The sequence below is a fragment of the Marmota monax genome, unplaced genomic scaffold (assembly GCF_021218885.2).
Source record: "Marmota monax isolate L192 unplaced genomic scaffold, Marmota_monax_Labrador192_F-V1.1 WCK01_AAM20220418_F8-fsc00024, whole genome shotgun sequence".
In the NCBI taxonomy this organism is placed as follows: Eukaryota; Metazoa; Chordata; class Mammalia; order Rodentia; family Sciuridae; genus Marmota; species Marmota monax.
This window is the reverse complement of record NW_026695224.1, coordinates 22,663,921-22,677,730: the sequence shown is the minus strand read 5'-3', so window position 1 is coordinate 22,677,730 and position 13,810 is coordinate 22,663,921.

Genomic DNA, 13,810 nt, shown 5'->3' with positions numbered 1-13,810 from the left:
CCAGAGGAGGAATGAAGAAAATATGGAAGAAACTTTAACACATACCATAGACTATACAAAAAAATATAATATGTTAATTTTCTCTTCCGAAATAAGACGCAATCAATCTTCTCTGGTTCTTTAGAAGAAGAAGGAAAGAGGGGCGAAGGGGATGATGATTAGAAGAAATGAAAGGGAGAAAGTGAATCAGAACTTAAAGGGGGGCCACTTTAGGAAAGACAAGAAAAGGAAAAGTTGCATTTAGAAACAAGTCCAACTTTCTACCTTTCTGTACTTAAGAAAAAAGTAAAATCAATTTTTTTTGTGTGTGTAAAACCTGGAAAGCAGATGTTTTCAAAACACAGGAAGCTATTTTGTCATCAAAAGCAGGGATGTAATAAAGGCAGTGAAAAATAATTTCAGACTAAATTCATAAGAAAGAAAGCCAATATATTTAAATAGCGAGGAAAGGTCTAGTGTGTAGAAAGAGGGGAAATTACATACCCCTTCCCTAATGCGGGGGGGGGGGGGAGTCTTACAGCTACCTCCAAGAGTTTGGAACAGAGTCTCAAAGCCAAAGGGCTTGAAATGAGAGGATGGATTTCAGATAAAGACTAGGAGCGATACATCCCACCAGAGCCCAAAGGAGATCCCTGGAATCAAAGACAGCAGCCAGGGACCCTGCTACTGTACCGATTCCCAGTACATCAAAGCCGTCACTTAGGCTGGTGCATGGTACCTCCAAAAAGCAAGCAAACAAATGCAGGAAGAACAAGAGTCTCTCTCTCTCTCTCTCTCTCTCTCTCTCTCTCTCTCTCTCTCTCTCTCTCTCTCTCTCTCTCTTCCCCTACTTTCAAATCCTAGCCTTAGCGTCACTGCTACTGCAATAGATTTTTTTTTAATGACAACTGTGTATTTATGTAAGTTCTAAATATGAACTAGTACCACTGAAATTACAATGTCTAGAATAAAATAAAATGCAATCTGCACTTTAGGTGATCTTCAAACAAATGTAAAAACAACATTTATGTTTTTGAAGGCATTGGTAACATCAGGTAGAGAGGATGAATGCGCTAAAACTTATTTTTATCCGGAAAAAAAATTTTTTTTGCACCAGCCTACCACGATTACTGATCTGAGAAGGAATTTGGGAACTAATCAGGAAATCTGTTTGATTAGAAAGTAATTCTTCATTTTGAGAGCTTTCCCAATGCTCTTAAGAGCATGCAGCTTCTTAGTCAAGACTAGGGGGGAGAAAACCGGTTTGGGATTTTGCAGTTACCTCATCTAATCCTTCTGAATTCACTCTGGGGATAATGCTTTTTTATTTAAAGGGGAAGGGGGGGGAAGGAAAATACACTTAGAAAAATCAGGGGTTTCCTCTCCATGAGCCAAATCTGGGTTGCCATTCAAACTTTTCCTGGCTGCTTTTCCATGCGGGACAGCTGATCAATAAAGCCAAGTCCAGCCTGGCTTGCTACAGGTTTCACCAGTCAGTGCTTGCAAAACCTTTGTCATTTTCTAAAAATAAAAAAGCTAAAAGTTATTGTAGAAGAAGGGGATTTTTTTTTGTCCCCTGCACAATGTGTCTTTTGTGAGGTTAATGCCATTCTGGGCTCTCGATAGCCCTGGACAATGGGAACCCTCCAGGAGCTTGCAAAGACTCTGGCTTTTTTCTTTCTCGCCTTTTTTTTTTTTTTTAAGGGAAGGATGAAACATTCCTACAGTCCAAATACAGCCTCTACTTTGATTAAATAAATATTTATCTTTATTGTAGCCATTGTATATTTTTACCTACAGTTTGTCTGGTTTCTGATTATTATTTTATATTTTTCATTGGCAACAGTTAATCTTTTTTTTTTCCCTTTCAGTTCAAAGTACAGGTCAGTGTAAAATGTAGCTGACTGAAGAAAGACTGGTAAATTCTGAATTTTTCCATAATACATCAGGTAAGGAAAATTGTTCAGACCCTCAGGAGTGTATTTGTTCCTATTTATCTGTCTTCACAAATCTTCATAAATCTATTAGTTTATTTTTTAAAGATGCAGCAGAATTAAATTTCTCCTTGTAGATCTTAAAAAAATCACTTAAATATTATGTATTTATTCTCTTTTAAAATGCAAATAGTAGTAGAAGTGAACTTGTCGCTTATTTCTTCTATGAAACAGTGTGGAGGAAGTCAATATCTTCATGGTATAAGCTATTTGGGGGAAATTCTGGATATAAACGTATTTCATGTTGCAATATAAGAAAATGTCAGCTTAATCTGGTAAATACTTATGCTAATTTTACTGAGTGAATTTGTTGCAAGGAGGAGAGGTACCAAGCTTGTATGATTGAATAATGCTTAGACGATAATCCAGCATCTATATGGATTATTTTATGTACAAAATGAAAAAAAAAGAGCCAAGAAATTTAGAATCTAAATCCTTAACTTAGCTGGCAAGAGGGCAGAAATTTTAGACCAACCTGTTTTTAAGACATTTACAGTGGGGAGGGAAAATACAATGTAGGCTAAATACTGCATTGATGTATACATTTCTCTACCTCTCGCTCAAGTGAATGGATACATGCACACACACACACACACACACACACATATACATATATCCACACACAACGATTAATGCATAAAGGAGTTCATAAATATACATTTGAATGACTTTAGATGTCTTTGCATCTTGTGTGTGCGTGAAAATATATGTGCCCACAAATATACAAGGTGTACATAAATGCAGGTGCTGTATAGGGCTGTGTGTTTGCTCTCTCGCTGGAGGTTTGTGTTTTCAGATCTATTTGGGGCCACTTCTTTTGCAAACATAACATAGTGATATTGGTTTAATGATGAAGATGTAGATGATGAATTTGAGTAAAAATCTGCTCCCCTGCAATTTTCAGAATATGTGTTGTAATGTGAGTAGCTTTTTTTGGTCCAAGGACTAAAGATGCCATGGGCCAGTTTTAAGGGGGAAGGAAAGAGAAGGGGGTGTTAAGAGTTCACACTTTGGAAGAGTCTAGCTCTGGGCCCTAGGTTTTCTTCTACAGGGGGTTTGAGGACATAGAAACATAAAGGAGGGGGAAGAAAAAAGAAAATCCCGTGTGGAGGCAGGGGAGGTTGAAAGGACACCTCTGTACAACTCTAACGCTGGATCCAAGAGAGGGTTGGAGCGCGAAGAATGTGCGGGTCCTTTTTTTGAATGCGTATTGTTATTCTAAGTCTATTGTATGTACGTGTTGCTGTCCTTTCATTTGCCACGACAACATATGGATTCCATAAATGCAGACATGCCGAAGTGCATCTGTCTGGGTAGTTAACAGGATCCAAACATCCCTTCTCATTCCGCTAACTCGGGCTATTCTTGGGCTCCCCAGCATGCTCCGGCTGGCCGGCCCGTGCCCCCAGGCTCGCAGCACCCCACAGTCTCGCCCTTTTGTGGTCTCTGCATGGACTCCAAGGTGCTGCGCTGAGGAGGCTGGCTACTCGTATTGCCGCGGTCAGAGGCGCCGTTGCCGCTGGCCTCTGAGCGCGCGGGGAGGAAGGGGTTAAGCTGCCCGAGCCGGGCGAAGGGGCTGTGCTCATCCCAGAGCGAGGTGCAGCCACCGGCAGCTGTGATTTAGGGGTCAAGTCCGAGATCACCTTTCTCATGCCTCTGGAAATGGCAGAAGATGAGGTAGGGAGGGAGAAACAGGAGTGAGCAGCAGCCAGGCGCAGCACGTGGCGCTCCATCCATCCGACCCCCCCCTTGTCCCAGCCCACCCCTTGACCCCCAGACAAATCAGATAGTTCCCTTTGCTATTAGGGGTGTGGGGTGCGGTTCCTCTGAGTGTCGGCAATTACTCCATTTACGGCTCTGTTCTATGGTTAAACCGATGTGCCCCGACCCTCAACCATCAAATCAGAAAGTTTGCTCTCAGTGCGCTAGGGAGTGAGCAGCTGGGTGTGCATGAAAATTGTCCCCCATTTGCAAGAAACAGGAGTGCCTCTGTCAGGAGGAGGAAGTTTGGATGTTGGTGCTAGCCCCTCATCCTGGAGTCTTGCACCTCACAGTCCTGAGCGCGTGTACACAGTGGTGTTCATTACATGCAGCTTCTTGCTTTTTTTATGCTTATGTTCTCCTTCAAGAACTTTCTCTCCCCCAACTAAGGCAGTCTGGAAAATACTTTTGTCAAAATATTTTTCATGCCTGAAAGATAACCAAAAACCAAATTCAGATTTGTTTCTGAGTTGTTTCACTGAAAAAGAGCAAAGTGTCTGAAGTCCTTTTTTGTCTTGTGGCAGCATTGGGAGAGCTAGGTTTTGGGTCTCAGCACCCAGGTGATGTTCTGGGGGCCCTGGGGGCATGCAGATGTTCACAATAGGGGCTTTCAATGAGAATGAGCTTCCCAAATTCACCTCCAGGAGTCCCAGAGTTGAGGACAAGAGCAACTCTTTTGGAAAGTTACTCCAAAGGGGTGGGAGAGACATTTTTGGTGAAAAAAGAATTGGCTTGAAATGATAGAAAGGGGAAAATTAAATTCTTGGGGACAGGAGGCAGGTGTGGGGGGAATGCATAGAGAAGGCAAGGAGATGAGTGAAAAGGAAGTGTATGAGGCCGCCAGGGCAGCTCAGAGACCGGCACCCCTGATGCTCCCACCAGCTACTAGGGTGAGGGCAAATCATCCCATTTCAGCCTCTGCATCCAGAACCAAGAGTAGACCAGCTGGTCTAGAAGGCAGCTGAGGTCTGTCTTTCTATCCCAGCTGCCCCTAACCCTGCCAGAGCCTCCAACCTGCAGAAATCAAACCAAATTGGCCACTCCAATCCAGAGAGGTTTCATCCAGGGGGAAAGGGGGAGGGAACAATCCATTCTCTCTCCTTCTCCTCCTCCTCCTCTTCTTTTGAACTCCTGATTCAAAAGAGACCACAACCTATTCTTGAGTGTCATCCCCAGTACATGGATTGTGGGCATGTTTCATTCTTTCCTTTTTCCTATTTCTCAGAAGTAAACCCTTTAAAGAATTAGTCCCAAACTTGGAGCGACTGGTCCTTGAAAGAGTTCCAAATGATAAAGCCTGTCCTTCATTTCCAATACATAGCGCATTGTGAAAATGCAGGACAATTAGTTCCCAGGTTTGAGTTGGAGTCCCAGCTTCCTTGATTCCTTTGCAATGGAAATCTGAAATCCAACCTGGGGGCAGGAAGCACAGAGCCTATGACTCTCCCGGGTTCTGCACTGCCTGTGTCACACGCTAGCGCTGGCTTCCCTTTTGGTGACCCGGTACTAGAAGTTTGCACCACATCTCAAGCCTGGGGCGGGTGAAGAAGAGAAGTAACTAACCTTATCACAACGCAACAAAGTGAACAACTGGAGGGCAAGAGAGCCCCTCGGATGCTATATTCGCCTTAGGGATTTCCAAGAGCATAACTTGGGGGAAATGATCAAGGCTTCTTGCTTGCCAGCTGGAGGGAGGAAAAAAAGGGAGCCCCGTGAAGCCGTCTGGGGGAGCAGGGCTGTGAGCGGACAACAGAGAGACCTGGCTCCCATTTGCACATCGCCCACGAGCCTAGGGAGATGGAGCCCACCGGTGGCACGTGTATTGTTGACACGCAGACACGCAGGCGTGCGCTAATGGAGGGATGCGCGACTGAGCATACCGCCCCCCCCCATGCCTGCATTTCTTGCAGGCATGACTTGTTTAATGGCCAGAGAATTGAGTGCCTCATCCTCATCCCCCCTCTTTTTTTCCCTAAGAAATGTAAAAAAAAAAAAATAAAAAAAAAAAATAACATATACAGCCTACATATTCTGAAGAAACTTGAATTTTTTTTTCTTGAAAAATACCCAGTGCCATAATATTTCTGATTTAAGGGGCGAGAGAAATCTTTGAAGTGAAGGAAATCAGTGGGGGACGAACTAGCTTTTCCTGATTTTTTTGTGCTTCTCCTCAAAGCCAGTAATGGGATTTAAAATCAGAGATTCCCAGTCCTTGTACTCCCTCCCATTCTATTTGGCTCTCTTTGCCCCAGAAAATCTGGGAGGTAACTGACTGCACGTCTAACGGGACGGTTTAAACAGAATCAAGGTTTGGGGAGCGCATCAACTTTCTCTTTTACAAATAAAGTTGGAAAAAAAATTTTTCCGAGGACAATTTAAGCAACAAACGACATCGAACAGATATTTTTTCAAAGCAAAAAAATTCTGATTCGTTTGTTTCCCGTTCTTAGATATAGAGAAAAATGTGAATTCGATCTTCCCTCGCGCGGCTGGCCCGAAATTTGGGGCCGAGCTTGGTTGAAGCTGGTGGGTAAAGGGCAGGGCGCGACACGGCTATCCCGGAGGAGCCCAGGGCGTGACAGGCCCAGGGCACCCTGGCTGGGGCTCGGGTTAGTTGCACTTCCCGCCAAGAGGCCTTCTGGCCCAGCCAGGGTCAATGCAGCAGGCAGGGCACTGGCCCCCTGTGAGCTCGGGCGCGCCCTTGTAGCCACCACCCTGTTAAATTCCAGAGCTCAGCGGGGTAGGAGGGACATTTGACGCCAGTTTCCTGTGGCCTGGCATAGGACGCACCCTTTTCACGTCTTCTCTCCCACCGCCCTGAAGGCACCTTTCCACTTCTCCCCTCCTGGTCCCCAAGAACCACTGCCCGGAGAATCCCGGCAGTTTCCCAAGGTGCTGATCCAGTTCACAGAGCCAGCGCGCGCCTCCCGGATGTGTGGCGCACCCATCCCCATTTCGGGAACCTTTTTGTCCCCCAGCTTGGGCTCAGGGAACGAAGTCAGGGAGTTCTGGCCCCTGGAGACAGTGTCTGGGACGCTAAGACCATCACAGAGCCGCTACCCTGGGACCCTGGCGCCCCTTGCAGGTGCGCACAAGGCATGGCTCCGCAGCCCCTCGACTGGGCGGGGCAACACGCCCCAGCGGAACAATTCGGTCAACTCCATCACTCCGCAGCTGGGGGCCCCAGAAAAACCACTAGGCCAGGGACCAGGCCCCACCGGGAGACCTGGGAAGGAGAGGGCACAGCGGCGGACGCACCTCCTGCTCCAGCCTGCAGCGCCCAGGCGCAGCGCCTTACTCCGGTTCACCCCGACTCCCCACCCGGGGCCCTTCGGCATTCTACTGCTTTTCCAAGGCTCCGCTGCCGCCGCCCGGTTATTCCAGCCTCTTTCAGATCACAAGTGTCCATCCCTGCTCCATGGGGCGCTGATGTGGGGAAGCCAAGATGCGGGCCCAACCCCACTGCAGGAGGAACTGGGCAGGAGTCCCAGGCAGCCCCTCCCGGTTTGGGGAAAGAGGGAGATTCTGTACCCCTCCGTCCCAGGAGCAGAGCTGGGAGTGGAAAACCCCAGGGGCCCTGTACTCCACCGAGGCCGACCAGAAACCCGACTGGCCAAGGAGGTGGGAGTGGATGTTTAGGTTAGTGAAAGGCCAACTCGAGAGGTTCCCGTGTCTGCACATCTCCCTCCCTCTCATTTTGTCTGGTAAGAAAAGGAAAGCAGGCGGATTTTTGCCGACCCCTCTTTCCGCAGTCTGGGACCGCTGCTGCAGAAAGAATTGCTCCCAAGGACACTTAAGGCCCCCGACACTTGAATGCTAAAGGTTAAACTTACAGCCTTCAGGGAAGGGCTTCTTGCCAACTGGAACAGTGGGGTGAGCTGCCACAGGTCCTCTGCCACCTCACCCTGGCCCTCTGCAGGTACAGCCAATGTCAAGGCTTTTGGTGTTTGTGTACTTCAGAGACAAGAGCCCTGAGTCCTGTGGTGCTAGCTCTTCCCTGCCCCCCACCTCTGGGATTCTTTCTCGCCTGGTCTCCGTCATTATTTTGCCTTTGGCTGTTTGTACCTCGATTTACCCTTGGGATCCTTCCCTGCCTGGTGGGCTTCAACTTGTACCTGCTGAGGAGCTGGAGAGAATCCTTCTTTGCAACAGAGATGCAAGGTTCACACTGGGGCACATTCTAGGAAAAACCACATTCTTTTCCCTTTTGTTCTGGGGAATTAGTAGCCCCTGCAGCTAATGACAGGTAAGACCATAGCCATAACAATGAACTTACGGCTCAGTTTTGGAAGGGTCTGTAAAGAGATATTGGCTGAGAGGGGGGAGTAAGTGGGATAGTCTTTAGGGAAGCTTTTCCCAAATGAATAGCCATGGGGGTGTCTATCCCAGGTCCTGTGCTGGGACCTAGGACCAAGGGCACTTCTTTCTCTTCCCTCTGGATCCCCTATCCCCTATCCACCACACAATGATGGTGAGATTCAACTCAGCATCCTTAAAAAGGATATTCCCACAGGAGATTAGTAGAGCTGGGATTTTGTTCTCAGGAGCCAGGCAAGGTGCTCATAATCTCTTCCCCTCCCTGAAGACCCCACATTTGTTGAGCACCTACTATGTATTAACTCCCTGCTAGGCATCTTACATGAAATTATATTCAATTCTCCCAGTGGCAATGGGAAACTGATACTATTAGTCCCATCTCATAAAAGAGGAATATCATATCCAGAGAGGTTAAGTTGCTCACTTAAAGTCACACAGCTTTTCGGAGGCTCAGCTTGAATTGGAACCCAGATCTGTCAGGCTTTACAGCTACTTCTATTATACCCACTGACTGTTGTAAAGGTCAGAACCAGGGAACCAAAAGAAGAGAAGAGATAATGCAGATGGGCTGAGGGGAGGGAAAGAAAAAAAATTCTAGAGAGGGTTTTTGGAGTTTTATATGGTTTCAGGGCAACGTTCATGGCTAGGAGACAAGTCACTGACCATCATGAAGGATGGTCATTAAAAGAAAAAAGCAAGGGGTTGAGGTTGTGGCTCAGCGGTAGAGCGCTTGCCTAGCATGTGCGAGGCGCTGGGTTTGATCCTCAGCATTACATAAAAATAAATAAAATAAAGGTATTGTGTCCAACTACAACTAAATAAAGAAAAATAAATAAGGAAATATAACAACATGAACAAAACCCCAGGATGACAGCCACAGAGGTTAAGCCCTGAAACGATTGCCAGTGTCCCCTGGGTTTGGGATCAGGACTACTCAGAACCAGAGCCCTCTACTTGGCCTTCTTGTTTTCTTTGAAAATGTTCTTACTCTGTCTGAAGCTGAGACAAGTTCCTTACTTCTGTGAGTCAGCAGGGCTCACAGGAAGGAATGATCAGATGACCCACCAGTCATGAAAAAATATTAGGAAATTCAGTAAACTGGGAATTAGAGAGGGTAGTGACATCCAAATGGCAGGCCTCTTAGGCACACTAGTGCTTGATGGTGCAGGCCCTGAGATAGAGAAGGGCGAGTGTGGCAGCAGGCCCACAGCCCCGTGGAACAAAACACCTTCTTTGCCCAAATGGAGGTGTGCCCATCCGAGAGTCTTCTGCCAACTCGAGCCTCACATGTACCACCAGGCCTCACCAGCCCTCTGGGGGATTCTTCAGAATCCAGTGGTACAGGGTGGTCTCCCCTCACTGGGTTTAGCTGGTTTGACTCTGATTGATGTGTGTGTGTGTGTGTGTGTGTTACTGGGCAGGACTGGCCAGGCCCACATGGACGGGTTGCTGGAAGCCTTGTTAAGGAAGTACTTCTGACTAGGCAATCCAGTTACATAATGGTGCAAAAATAACTCTGGGCTGGGAGTTGTGTCAGAGTTATTGTTAACAGAGAGAAGTATCAAGTATCTATCGCTGAACCCAAGGGCTGAAAGTATACTTGTATACACTGATTAGACCCCAATCTTCTCCCCTTCCCCATAAAGGCAGTTAGTAGGGAGTGAGGTGGGGGCAGGACTAGTTGCAAGGATGTGCATCTTTCTCCTCCCCATTTTATTCCCCAGGGGCAACTAAAGCCAACTGTTCAATTTAGCTATATTCTGCCAGCTCCTAAGTCCATCTGTAGAGACGTGGATGCCAAAATTAGTCTTGCATTTTCCCCTGCTATCAACTGACCAGGGGAGGTTGAGGAAAAGAAATGAGGGGAGAGAATAAGACATGAGAGAAAAACAGAGTGAAAGGAGTTTTATGATTCGATTTTTGGTGAAAGGGAGGAGGGGGTGAATTAGCTCATTACATCTATCTAGCAAGGCTAGACCAGTTTACCTGGGACTGTCTCAGATTTGCAACTGCATCCAAGGAAACCTCACAGTTTTGTGGGGTTTGTTTTGTTTTTGTTTTTAACCAGGGATTGAACCCAAGAGTGCTTAACCACTAAGCCATGTCTTCAACTTGCTTTTATTTATTTGTTTTGAGACAAGGTCTGGCTAAGTTGTTTAGGGCCTCACTAAGTTGCTGAGGCTGGCTTTGAACTTGTGATCCTCCTGCCTTAGCCTCCTGAGCCACTGGGATTATAGGCATGTGCCACTGTACCTGGCATCTCTCACAAGTTTTTAGTTAAATTTCCACAGGGACAGAAAATTATGACCAAAACAGGATGTATCCTTTCAAGCCAAAATTATTCAAAGTGAGCTCTTTCATCATAGATGCAAAGGCCCTATTTCCTAGCAAGTTGAAGAAAGATCCATATATTCTTCCCCCACCCATCACCATTTTGAGCCCTAAAGTTTTCCAGGTGGAAAAATTACCTGCTCCAACAACTTTGCTTTTCAAATAAAGTTTCCAGATGTGCCTTTCCCATTTTAAAATGCCCCCAAACTCCTGCCATGTTTTGCTTGGGACACTTTCTGGTTTTTATTTATTTTTTAATTTGGGGTACTAAGGATTGAACCCAGGGGTACTCTACCACTGAGATACATCCCCAACCCATTTTTATTTTGAGACAGGGTCTCATCAGATAGCTGAGGCTGGCTTGGACCTTATGATCTTACTGCCTCAGCTTCCCCAGTAGCTGGGATTGCAGGTGTGCACCAACCACCATGCCCAACTGATCCTTTTCTATTTTTATAGAACTCTGCTTAAAAAACATTGAACTTGGGGTTGGAGTTATGGCTTAGTGTCAGAGCACTTGCCTCACACATGTGAGGCACTGGGTTAGATCCTCAGCACCACATAAAAATAAATAAAGAAATAATGATATTTTTTAAAAAGTCATTGTAATTTGTCTTTTTTCTTACTTCATGGGGCCTCCGTTCCTCCGTGAGACACCACACTGAACTATATCAAACTCCTTACTATGTTCTCCTAGAGGCAATGATCATTTTCTGTTTCCTGGTATTGATAATGACAGCATCTGATCCTTTCATTCTAAACTCGAGCCTTCCAGAACATGCTAAATCTAGATCCATCTGACCCCCTTACCAGGGAGGCTGTGGGATAAGTAATCCCAGGGCCAAGACCATGGCAGCCTCTGAACTTCTATCTCTATTCATTCTCCCCACCCCACCCCTTTCTTCCTCCTCTTCTTCTCCTCCTTCTTCCCTCCCCCCTTGGGTGCTGGGGATTGGATCCAGGGTCTTGCACATGCTGGGTGAGCCCTCTACCACTGAGCCTTATCTCCAGCCCCTCTATTCTTTTTTAAAGAAATCAAAATGTCTTTAAACTCCTTGAGCTAATTATAAAAGCAAACAGCTTTCCCTCACTGAGTTATATTCCTTGGCTTGTCAAAATGCAGTTCCACTCGGAGACCACCGTGTGCCAGGCGGGGGAAACCTGCTTGCTCAGGACACAGCAGAGAGGAAAGGGTGAAGCCATCGCCTCCTGCCTCCCCCCAGCAGGCAGGGCCTTTATGGAGTCTATTTCCAGTCTGTTTACCTGGCAAGGACCACGTGACAAACCCAGAAGGAAATGCTGACATCACTGTCTCTCACACACGTGTGCGGCCTCCTCCTGGCCAGCGGGGGCCTGCGACTGTCCGGGCCCCTCCCAGCCTGCCGCCCCTCCCCCCCACCCAGCAGCTTTCTGCAGCTTTCTGGGGCCGCACTTGCCTTTGTTTTCCTTTTGCCTCCCAGGCCGGCTGGAGAAACCATCCTGACACACACACACACACACACACACACACACACACACACACACGGGGGCGGGGGGGGGGGGGGGGAGTGGCTTTTTCCTTTCCTCTTTCCAACTCTCAGATCTGTGGCCATTGAGTGAGTCTTCCCTCTGTTTTTTTTTTAAAACGCACTTCCTCTTTCCTTTTTCTCTATAGATTTAAGATTTCTAAATTAAAAACAAAACAAAACAAAACAAAACACCTCTGGCTGGCCCAGTAAACATTTCAGACCTAGGGAAGGGGGCCAGGGCACAGCAAGGCTGCTGGGTCTGGCCACTCAATTTCCTGCTCCAGTGGCCTTGGAGATTTAGGGGTTGGGGGCTTGGTCATATGTGCCCTATTTATTTATTTATGTTCAGCCTTTCCTCTTCTAGACTGAGGACCCACATTTTCATCACCGCTGCTGACCAGGGGTGCCCTCCCTCCCCTGCAGCCAGACCATAGGTGCCAGACCCTCTTGGAGCACAGGTGATTGGTCCCTGGTCTTTTCTCTGCAGCTGTGGCTGCTAGTCCTTGTTCTTTGCGGGGCCAAGGAGGTTTCTCTGAGTCATCCCAGTGGGGCGGGGCCGAGGGAGGGGTGGGGGTTGGGGCCAGGGTACTGGGAACATCTTAGAGGCAGAGAGGAGCCGGTGGTCATGGTCAACACTGGTACCTTCTGCTTATTCAAAGGGGTGCTTCTAACAGGGCTCAGAAGTCCTGTTGCTCAAGAAATGAGAGCTTTCTAGGTACATGTGGGTACCAAACATCCCGTCTGAAGGAAATGTTTAATAAAGGCATGGGAGCCTCAGTCTGCTTATTTATTCTCACAGAGAGGTGCAGATGGGGGGTCCCTGGAAACTGCTTCGGAAGCAGACAGAAAGATGGTGGAACAATGGGTGATCACAGGGAACAGCTCTCCTAGATTAAGAGGCAGAATGCAGACAGTGACAAACCTTTTGGCTCCTTCTTCCTCCCCTATCATCTGGGTTCCTCCACCTTTTAGTTTGGGGAGGAGGAGGGAAGAAGTTGGAGGCATGGGGAGGTCACACAAGAGTGACACTATTAAGTAGTCATTACTTAGGTGTGAACTTATAATCTCTGCCTCCAAGATTTTCCTAGGACCTTGGGTCCCCAGGCTGGAAAGACTCGGTACCTGTAAAGATGGGACTGTACTAGGAGTGCATGCATACTTAAACAGGCATATTTATCACTGAGTTGTATAGAAAACTCTTAAATACAGCATCAGAAGATTCTTGTAAGATCTAGGGATGGGTCTCTTTGCTATGCTTTGCTTGGGTATATTTCTTCTTCTTCTTCTTCTTCTTTCTTCTTTCTTCTTCTTCTTTCTTCTTCTCTCTGCTGGAGTTCAAATCTAGGGCCACACACACACTAGGCAAGTGCTCTACCACTCAGCCCACATTTCTATTTCTTAAGAGAAACTTCCAGGACTGTGCCAGCTAAGTGGCCCTGGCAGTTAGTCAGGAGAGAATTCAAAAACTATGAGGTCACCCTGGGAGACCTGTGTACTTGGTAAGGCACAAAGCTGATGGGGGCGGGGAAGGGGGGGGTCTGGCCAAGGAGTCCAGTCATAAATATGTCTCCTCAAGCTTATTAGGATCTAAACCCTTTTTGGATATGCTAGGAATCTAGAAGTTTCTACAGGCTTTAAATGTTTTGTGTAAGTTCTAATTTTACCTTCCAAATGTTGTAGGCCAAGGACTTGCTCCCATGAGTCGTCCGTTAGACACGTAGCTGTGTTGGTCAATGAAATTTTTTTTTTTGTGTGTGTGTGTGTGATTTTGGGGCCCAAATAAAAGTAGCATTAAGAGTTTCAATGTCATTTTCATCATTGCCATCTCATCATTTCTGGATCCCCTGCTGGATTAGGATACAAATAAAAAGGTAGAATATAAGTTCCAAATCCCAGCTGTGTGTTCAAGTGGCCTCTGTC